This window comes from Uloborus diversus, chromosome 2 (assembly GCF_026930045.1).
Source record: "Uloborus diversus isolate 005 chromosome 2, Udiv.v.3.1, whole genome shotgun sequence".
NCBI lineage: Eukaryota > Metazoa > Arthropoda > Arachnida > Araneae > Uloboridae > Uloborus > Uloborus diversus.
Window position 1 is genome coordinate 115,941,912 of NC_072732.1, and position 11,564 is coordinate 115,953,475.

Here is an 11,564-nt window from a genome sequence, read left to right on the forward strand (position 1 = left end):
TAAGCCGATGATCATCTAAGTTCTTTTCTAGTGTTTTATTTCCTAAACTGTAACATTTTACTGAACGTAGAGCTCGAATAAATGTCGTGCAAAATTCGCTTTATAGACCTTTGAATAGCCACTAAAGTAAACAGGACTCAGTGTTATTTCGCCATTTTCTTACTCGTCTGTCGTCCATGTCAAGTATTTCTGTAATATATTTACTTCTATAGCGACTCAACAGATTTTTTTCGAAAGTTAAAAATCAGAAGCAAAAGCTCCTGAGAAAAATGAATGATGCTGGGAAAATAATCACGTTAAAAAAAGAACAAGTTTCGGTATTTAAAAGCATTTAGTATTTTTCACGTAAGTTAATTCTTGAAAGTATTTAAGGCATCACCGACAGTGATTAATTTTATGTGACATTGAACAAATTCCACGAGCTCCTGATTACCTGGTGCTAGATAATTCGATATATGCTTAGCATAAAACACTTGCTTTTTCGCTTATCTAATCGTATCCCATCTTTCAACATGTGACCTGATTTGTTTACATCATGCTTTCACTTCTAATGACAATGTAAAAGCAACTATTTTTTTCTTCTTACAGAGACTTATTTTATTTCGACTAAAACTTTTTGCTCAAGTTACTAACTATGGATACATTTTATGTGTCATAAGTTTATTACAAGTTTATCATTATCTCCTGTGACAAACACATATTTATATATGTGTATGTATATATGTTATTATAATTTAGATATAGTTTTTACAAAAAAATTGGAAGAGTGTTCTTATTTCTGCACGTTCTAAGACCGCTTTCGAAACAAACCACAAAAAAATGTCGAAATATTTCAATGCTTAGAGGAAAGTTACCGAATTTGGAATAGTATCCCTAATATGAAATACTGGCATTTCTTTCAAACGGAAACTGACCCACGCAGTAAACAGTGTTAGTCTCTTTCTTCGTGTCTGAGTTCGCGCGTACAGGTCGTAACATGGCACTCGAGCGAGCCCTTTCATCACAGTCGCAGTGTTTTTTTTTTTTTTTTTTTTTTTTTTTTTTTTTTTTTGTCGCTTCCGCAAAACTTTCTAACGTATGTAAAAAGCACGTATTTTTCGTACAAAAAGTGCACATAGTATTGCTGTTATAACTTCTAGACATTGTTTAGATGTTCTTTTGTGGGTTTTAGCAGAAATTGATTGTATTATCTTATCAAATATAAAAATATAAATGTCGGTTTGAAGTCGTTGGAAAATCCAAATATGGACGAATCATAGTATCCAACTATAGAATATTCCATAATTGGTTCTTTTAAGTATCAGCTGGTTTGATAATTTTGTTAATTATAAATTAAAAGTATTTTTTCTATTTTTCATCAGAATGGCTGGCGTCAACTCAAAAACGAAACGAAAAGATTGGAATGCAGAGTACATGGCGCAAGCTATTAAATTAGTAAAAGAGAAAAAGTGGGTTATTTGGTAGCTGCAAAACACTTTGGTGTGCCGAGATCTACCATGTTTCGAGTATGCCAGAAAAACAAATTACCGCCAGAAGAAGCCGTAGCTACTACACTTGGGAGGAAAACTGTTTTAGGAACAACCCTTGAAAATCTTTTAGTAGACTACATTTTGACGATGGAGAACAAATTTCACGGCTTGACAAGAAGCGATGTTCGAAGAATGGCTTACATGTTGGCAAGACATAATCAGCTGAAAAAGCCATTTGGTGACACGGGATTGACTGGAAAGAAATGGCTTACGCTATTTCTTAAGCGCCATAAGGACAAACTATCAGTGAGAAGACCAACTGGCACATGTTTTGCTAGAGCATTTGGATTCAGCAAAGAAAAAGTAGACACCTTCTTTGATCTCCTTGAAGGCGTTTATGCTCAAGAAAACTATGGTCCAAACCGCATATACAATGTTGACGACGAATCTAGGCTGACCGTAGTATGGAGCAAGATACCTCAAGAGGTTGGCCATAAAGGGAAACGGCAGATAGCTTCACTTACCTTAGCTGAAAGGGGTTCATTAATGACAATTGGTGTTGCCATTAACGCCAATGGTCATTTTGTATCTCTCTTTATTATATTCCCTCGCAAGAATATCAGTGATCAGCTAATGAGAGGCAGTCCCCCAGGCGCTGTTGGCATTGCACATCCGTCAGGATGGATACAAATAAACATATTCACTGACTGGTTTAAACATTTTATTCGACAAACCCTACTCCGGAATCGAAAGTATTACTGATCTTAGATGGTCATTTTCCTCATACTCGTAACATCGACGTGATAGAACTTGCTAAAGAAAATAATGTAGACACTGTGTCCTTACCTCCTCACACAACCCACAAGTTCCAGATAGTAGACAAAATGTTTATGAGACCTCTCAAAACGTATTACAGTGAAGAAATACGAATGTGGATCAGAGACAATAATCGACCACTAAGCCCTTATGATATTGTGAAGCTATTTGGTAGGGCATATTAAAAGTACAAACGGGTGAGATAGCAGCCAATGGATTTCGGGTTACAGGACTATGGCCGTTGAATTAAAAAAAAAATTCCGTGGTTGGCTATCTTGTTGCGCAACAAGATGCAGTTAAAGATGGTTGCACAGTCGACGTTACACCAGTGACATTAAGTCCCCAACCTTTAGAAGAATCGATGGCCAATTCTTAGAACACCTGATGATGGTAAGCCTTTAACTGAAGCTTCTATATCCAGACAAGATACAATTATTGAACCTGTGCCCTCAACTTCCGGAATTTCTCGTAGCAGTTTAGGACTTTTTTCTCCATATGACATCAGTCCAGTACCAAACAAGAAAAGGGAACCTTCTAATAGAGGAAGAAAAGCATCTGTTGCTGCAGTCATCACATCTTCACCTTACAAGAACGATCTCATAGAAAAAAGTAAGAAGAAAGAAGAAAAAAACATAAAGGGACTAAGAACAAAAATCAAAAACAGAACAAGAAATCAAAAGGAAAAAAACTAAGAGAAAAGATTAAGCCTAAGTCAGATTCAGATGATGATGAGGAGATGATGCTGTTTGATACAGACAGTGAGCCCGATGTCTTGACAGGAAATACAGCTCCAGACTCTGATGATTCGGAGTGTATTTTCTGTGGCATGCTGTTTTCAAATGACACCCATGGAGAAACATGAGTCAAGTGCCTCAGATGTGAGCTCTGGGCACATAATGGTTACGCAGAATTAGAGTCTGATGTCTGGATTTGTAATTTTTGCAAATAATTTGTGTTCCTTTCTTGACGTTTTCAAAGAACCTCATTTAAATTAAGGTTAAATTTTGATAGTGTTTATACTATTCCATATTTAGATACATTTATCATTATTTAGTTTTTTTTTTTTTAATTTTATTTAAAATTAGTCAATGTAACCAAAACTTGTTACAAAATAAAGCGTAAATATATGATTATTATTTATGACTACAAAATGTTTTTTATTTGTAATGTTTGAGTAAATTATGTATAAAAAACAAAATGATATTCCATATTTAGTCACTCTTCTATACGCTAAATATTGTCCTTAATCTTTTTCAGTTTTTGCCTAAAAACGTTTTTAAATATACATAGTGCACTGAACTATTCTAAGCTAACTAGAAAATTGATAGGTTGTGGCTAAAAATATTCAAGGTTCGTTCGACTAGCTCAAATTAGTTATTCTATTTTAAAGACAAATACAAACAGGATGTAAGACGAAAAGGCTTGAAACAAACGGTCATAGTTTAGCAAGAAAATATATTTATATATACACTATATGACCAAAAGTATTGGGACACTTTCAAAAACAGAAACGTTTCGGATTGTTACTAGAAGTTTCTCTCTACTGATAAACCGTTCCAATGTCTATCATTACATACTTGTGGAGGTTTTAACTACTACAAATGCTTTGGTTCTTATTTTAAAAGTTTTTTTTTTTTTTTTTTTTTTTTTTTTTTTTTTTTTTCAATGTTGATTTATGTTTATTTAACGGTTTGTTCTATTTAACTGGCGTGTTTTGCACTTTTTTTTAAACTTCATTTTATGACCGTTATAATATCACCTTTTTGGCTACTTTTTCACTTTAATGAATGTTATAGGCTTTTTTATTTTTTCAATGTGCTTACATTTTCTGTAGAATTCGACTATGCTAAGGCGGATTACTCAAAAACGATTTAAAACTTGATTTAAGAGACGAGGGACAGATAAAAGAGTTCATCAAATAATTTAAGAAATGCATTTTGAGTGAAAAAAATTTAATCTACCCGAAAGTCTCCCTTATAACAAAATCTTTTGCGCTCTTTTTAAAGCTTTCAAATATAATTAAATGAGAGATACATGGAGCGTCGTAAAAGGTATTTCAGTTAATTTTAGACTAGAATTTATTACCTCGTTTATTACCTGTCTCACAAGAGGTCGTTCTCACTTAGGAGACAAAAAATAGAGGGTAAACTTTGTGCTTAAAATTTTCAACGAGTCCCTTGCTGAGAATACTAATAAAAGGAGTATTTATTGTAGCAAAAAGTTACTTTTTAAACAAGCTTGGAAAAAGAATATCCTTACGCTACTAGTCTACAGGCTCATTACTTTCATTATATTTTCAAGTAATGCAAGCAATTTAAACGACTTTCATTCGTGAGCATTAAACTTTTTATTAATTGGTTTCTGTTTTAACTAACATTTATTTTAAACTTAATAGATTCTTATTTGAGTGTTTTTACCTCCTTTTACATAGTAAAGAAAACATTGTATTCGTGAGAAAATTCACTCAAAAATCGGCCTTCATGTCCACTTTGCTTACCCCCGAATGAATATCAAGTTGATTTTTCAACCCGACCACACGTGCAAATACAGTCAATTCGCGATATCTCGAAGTTCAATAACTCGAAGTTTTTATCAAGTTTTGATCCCTTCACCGTTAATTCCATGCTAATTATTCTCAATATGTCGCAGTTAACTTCCTTTAACTCGAGGTGTTTTCAAAGATGACTCGAAATTTATTTTGTATCGAAGGAACGAAAAAAAAAGAAAGAAAGAAAAAACAAGTGACTATGAGAGAAAAATCACCTTCACTTGCAATTCCAGCACAATAAACCTCTAGAGCAAGGAGAACACATGTCGAGCCAACGAGCGATAAAGGAGTTATACACGTGCGGAAAAGAGTATATAGCTTGTTTCCTTTTGTTGTACTGTACTGTTTACATTTAGACACGTCGCTGGACTACGAATCTGCTTTTAAGCTGTCAAGTAGTCAACCGATTGTACCTTTTTTCAAAGGCTGGCCTATGTTAAGATGCATTCCAATTCATTTTTTCGTTCGATCATTTGCTGATAAGTTCCCGAGAGAGATCGAGAGAGTGTTATTTACTATAAAAGATGTCTAAGCGAAAGCTAAAAATCTTGGATTTAGAAGGTAAAGTCAGTAGTTGGAAGTAGCGCGCTACAAGTAGCGACGCTACTGTAGTAGCTACATTTATTTGTAGTTTGTCGTGTAGCGCACTACTTTTGTAAAAAAGTAGAGTAGCGAGTAGTTCGCTACAAAAAAGGTAGTTTGTAGCGATTTCTGAAAACTACTTTTGCATAAAGTTTCAAAAAAAAACAAAAACAAAAAAAAAAAAAACGAGGTTTCAAACAATCTGACTGCTGCAAGTCTTACGCGCGTAAAACTTGCGTCAATCAGATTCGTAAGACTGAAAAATACGAGCTGTCATCAGACATATTTTGACGCCATATGTTCAGTCTGTTAGACGACATTAATTTACTTGACATCGAAATGTTCACATTTCCCCAATATTTGCCTTGAGTAGAGCATAGCTTAGAAAGAAAAGAATAAGCGGTAACTGCCAAGTAGTACCACGTTTGTGTTTTCTGTCAGCAGAGAATCTCCCGTGGATGAACATCTTAGATGTCAATGAGATTATTGTGCCAAAATATCCTCCTAGTATGGAAGCTACTGTAAATGTTATAGAAGAGGATGACATTGAACTGCCTTTTGGCCGGCTAACAATAAATATTACAGTGTAATAAAAATGTATGATAACGGAAATGTTTCCGCTTAATGCAAAATTTGCCTGCTAAGCAAAAAGGTATGAATGTCATCCGCATTTACCATCGAATCTCTACTTACGTGACAGATGAGTTCCAAGACGTAGATTGACATTTCGCGTTGAGGAAAAGAGTATCTATACGAATTTTTTTATGAACGTGCCAATTATTTTAGACATTTGTAAACACCCCTAAAACTATTTCAGCCCATTGCTTAAGTTCATTTTTCCAAATTTAAACGTAGAGAACTGACATTTTACTGTATTCAAAAAGAAACTGTTATTAGATAAAAAATATGGTTAGGATGCACAAAATCAGTGAGAGAGAATAGCATAAAATGAAACAGTACGGTACGTGTAGTGTGTAGCAATAATAAAATGCAGCACTACAATAGTACTGTACAGTAGATACAGTAATTATATTCGACGCAATTTTTACTTGTTCAAGAATATCGAAAATATTTTAATTTCTTTAGTTGTCAGGAACTTTCTATTATTTCCTTTAAAACTTTAGGTTAACAGCCTGCTTATGTGAAATAATGTTTCACCAACTTCATATTAAAATGAAAAATATGCGTAGTGGCGATTTGTAAATTAACAAAGCGATGTTTCGGCTAGTACAGTGTGGGGTACTTTTTCTTTCAGTGATGCTGAAAGGAAAGTCCATTCCTGAAACTAATATTTAGTACTTAATAAAGAAGGTGATACTTAAGCATTGCGATTCCCTTCCCAAAATTTTTGTGTTACGGGGTGAGGAATTCGCGTTAGCTACAAAATTCGTTACTCGAGAGAAGCTCGCTATTTAGCCACTTCGCGTGTCGACACTTGCACATTACAGTAAAGTAAGCATTCTTAGTTATTTTTCATATTTCGATATTTATTAATATTTGACAATAAATACTCGTACCGCTTGGTATATTTAAAAAATTTCTTTAGTTTTTCTTTTTTACTGATTGAGGGTTGATATATCCACAAAATAAAAGTCAGTTATTAAATAGTTTTAGTTTTCGAGTTCATTTGGTGAAATTGAAAAATGCTATTAGTTCTTTTTATCAGTTGCGTATAAGAAAGAAGATTATGTCCAGGTCCGCCCCCTAGCTTGAAACTCAAAATCAATTAACTATTTCCTACAAAATATAAATCCCTATAAAATTAACTCCTATAATGAAAATTAAGTTTTTCTCTTTTGTTTAAAAGGTTTTTCCCACCATCTAAATCTTATGTACATATACACTATTTGACCAAAAGTATTGGGACACTTTCAAAAATTTACATTTTTACGGATTTCGCGAGAAGTAAAAGAACAATTGCTCTGTAATTTTTTCACATTAAAGGTATACTCCAGCTGCCATTTTCCAACAAAAGTTAAGTCTACTATTAATTTAGGAGACGAGCAACAAATTGAGGAAACAAAAAAAGTTTTTTGACATTTTTCATTGTAAATAGCTGGTAATAAGCTATAAATTTCAGAAACAAATTCTAGATGGATTTTAAACTTATTTTTATATTTTCGTGAAGGTATCTCTTATACCCACAGAGACATAAGCATTTCTTTCAAAAATGCAAACTTCTTCTGAAGGTTTTCTGCTCATATCATGCAGAGTTTTCCGTCAAACGCTACTAAACTTTCAGAATATTTGACAGCATATTAGAAAAACATAATAATACAATTTCAACTTAAAATGTTGAAACTTTTCTGAAATATGAAAGGTTATAACCAATTAATTTTTCACTTCGCATGCGCGAAAGATAGCAATTTATAACTTTCTTAATCGGAAGCCCGGATACATTCTACAACTCATAAAAAAATTCCACCGTGATATCTTTAAAATGTAAAAAGTTATCAGCGATCCTAATGAGCCGAATTTTAATATTTCTTGGCTAGATGACGAATCCTGAGGGATCATTCGCAAATAATCCATTCTGATTATTAATCACTCGGCAACGATAACAGGAAAGTGTTGCCAGTTTGCAAACGACCCCTTACCATTCATCGCCTATCCAAGAATTATAAAAATTCGGCTCATTGGATCGCCGATAACTTTTTGAATTTTAAAGATATTGAGGTGGATTTTTTTATGAGTTGTAGGATACATCTAAGCTTGAATTATGAAAGTTATAAATTGCTATCTTTCGCGCATGCGCAGTGAATTAAACGTTCACTGCGCTTGTTCGAACTTGATTAATTGCTTTAAACGTTCATATTTCATTAAATTTTCAATATTTTAACATCAAATTTTATTCTAATATTTCTCTAATATGCTGTCAAATATTCTGAAAATTAAGTAACGTTTGACTTAAAACTCTGCCTAATTTCAGCCAAAAACCTTCAAAAAAATTTGAATTTTTTAAAAAAATGCTTGTATCTCCGTGGGAGATACTTTCAGTAAAATATAAAAATAAATAATTGATAGTTTTAAAACTTATTTCTGAAATTTATAGCTTATTCCCAGCTATTTACAATGAAAAATGATCAAAAACCTTTTTTTGTTCCCTCAATTTGTTGCTGATCTTCGCTTTTATTGTTGTAGACTTCGCTTTTATTGGAAAATGACAGCTGGAGTATACTTTTTATGTGAAATAAACAAGGGCGGATCCAGAAAATGTTCAAGGAGGGGGCGATTGTTTTTTACTGTTCACACGTTGGAACTTTAAAACTTTCGAAGGAGTGTACTGAACCCCATCGCTCACCCTTATGTAAACAAAGGCGTCCTATAGTGGTGTTTTTTTCAAAACATATCCAGGGTGAGCGTTTGAATCTATCCCTAATTATCATCTAAGATCGTCTAAAATTGAGATTTTAGAACTTCAATTAAAAAAAATCCTATTGAAAGTTCTAGTCCCTATCCCCAGAGTAACAAGAGATGGGCTACGATTTCGTTTTCAAAACTTCAATTCCGGAATAGCTCTCTTTCTTCTAAGACCATCGAAACTTACGTAAAATTGCGTTTTTGGAACTTTAATGTCGAAAATATACTTGAAGAAAGTACTATAGTTTCTCGGCTCAAGGAGGGGGCGATCGCCCCCATCGCCCCTCCCTTGTATCCGCCCTTGGAAATAAATTACAGAGCAATTGGTCTTTTATTTCTACAGAAATCCGTTAAAATGTGAATTTTTAAAAGTGTCCCAATACTTTTGGTCATATAGTGTATGTATATCTATATGAAATTTTAATCAAATCATGACTGCATTTATTTACATTTTCAAGTAGCTGAGTTGCACTTCTTGAATGAAATATTTACTGTCAGGAAAATATTAAAAACTTGAAGGTTGAATTCCTTCAAATTTTAAAATCCTTTCTTGCAGCGGATATTCGTAAAAATCGTAAAAAATGATTGGAATGGCTCAGTAAAGTAATGAAATAATAAATAATTCTTAGTCCATGTTCAAGTGAGAAAACTTATTAATCTAAACCAGTTTTCTAATTTTTTCGTTCAATCTTCAAACGATGTGTATGCGTATGCTTTTTATTTATTTATTTTTTTAAAAGTAGCGAAGTAGCGACTCCTTTTCAAAAGTAATTTGTAGTTGCTACATTTTGTAAAAAGTAGTTGTAGTTAACTACATTTGTAATAAAGTAGTTGTAGTTCGCTACGAAAAGAAAGTAGTTTTTCCAACCACTGGGTAAAGTAAATGTTATTTATGACTTCGAAAGAAATCTAACATTGAAAAAGAAAGATATTGCACTGAAATATGGTATGCCTCGATATTACCCTGTCAACGATATTAAAAGAAAAAAAGAAACTTCAAAAAAACGGTATTAATCCATGAATCCGAATTTAAAACGAATGAAGATGTGCACTTTTCTTGATATAGAGTCAGCTCTATTCAAGTGGTTCCAGCAGTACTGAAATCAAGACCATGCCATTCCTATAAGTGGGTCCTTGCTGCGTGAGAAAGCAACGAATTTTGCTTTGTTAATGAACATAGAAAATTTCCAAGTCAGTGCTAAATGACTGGAGAAGTTCGAGACCATAACCAACTTCGTCCTCCGAACTCCTTATGGAGAAATTGCATATTGTGCTTAAAAGCTTTTAAGTTCTTTAATTTTGTGCTTTTATATACATATTAATTTAAATAATCGATGGTTTTTAATATTAAAATGTCGAAAACCGAAACTTGTGGTAAATCAAACTTCCGATAAGTCGAAGTTTTTCGTCTGTCCCTTTACATTTAAATTATCGCAAATTGACTGTATATCTAAAAACCTAGGGGCGCCCTAAATATCCATTTTGACGATTCCTGAGTTAATTACGAGTTTTCTCGTGACATCCGTATGTATGTGCGTATATACCTCGCATTACTCAAAAACGGTATGACGTAGAAAGTTTAAAATTTTCACGTAGACTCCTAGTGAAATCTAGTTGTGCACCTCCTCTTTTGGTTGCATTCGAATGTTCTAAAAGGGGTCTTTTACAGCTTTTTGGGGGAAAATCATTGTTAATTTCAATGTAAACTCAAGTGATGTTATAATTTGGCGGACACTTGGCGATATATCGCCAAGCTTTTGGTCGCCAAGTTTTCATCGCCAACTTGGTAAAAAATTTGGCGGTTTTTTTTTTTTTTTTTTTTTAAATCTGGTTTGAATTTAGCCACTATTGGCAATATGTAGTTAACCATTGAATCACATCGAATTTCCCAATATTGGGAAAACGTGTTTTTCCTCGGTTCGCACCAACTAGGGGTGAAAATATTTAAACTGTTTCTTGCTTTCTCTAAGGCACTATTATCATTAAATTGGAATAAAAGGAAGTCATGAGATGCACACATCAGCTCGTTTATTTATTGTAACCGTGCATATGATCCCTGTTTCAAATATATTTGTCCCAAAGTTTCCATGATTTATTTTTATTTCATTTCCTTAAAAATTGTAACATTAACATTTTTACAAGAACTTATTTTTATTTTATCATAAGTTAAAAAATAAGTTGAATCTATATAGTAGCAAATGCCAGTAAGATTAAAGTAAGTAAACCACATAGAAAATAATTTCTAGTTCATTAATGATGGGTTTAATTGAATACTTGTACATAATTAGAATTACTCCTTTATGAATAGTGATCTGAAATCTGTTCGTAGAATAAATTAGAACGTTTTTTGCTTCTTTGTTGGTGGCGCGCATTCCGGAAAAGTGGCTAGGCATGGAGTCATAAAATTTAGTATATATATAGTTAGTGGCGTTTCTAACACGGGTGTCTCCATGGGTGGTAGTTTTTGAATTCGCACCCCCCCCCCCCCCCCCCCAACACACAAAAATTTTTTTTGAAGTTTATACAGATTTCAGTCCCTTCTTGATGCCTATGTAACCTTAAATCCACGCAATATTGTATTACATTTCATTGTAATTGAATAGGTTATATATAACTTCAAATATATTGAGCGGGGGAATATTCAGAAGTAAATATTTATGATTTATTATACGAATTGCTTTTCATCTTCATTTACCAAAGTTGATATTGCGCTGTCTTTCAGATTACCATGGCGACGAAAATAAGTTTAGCTCGTTGTTTTAATATTTTTTAAGAGGAAAAAATTTTCG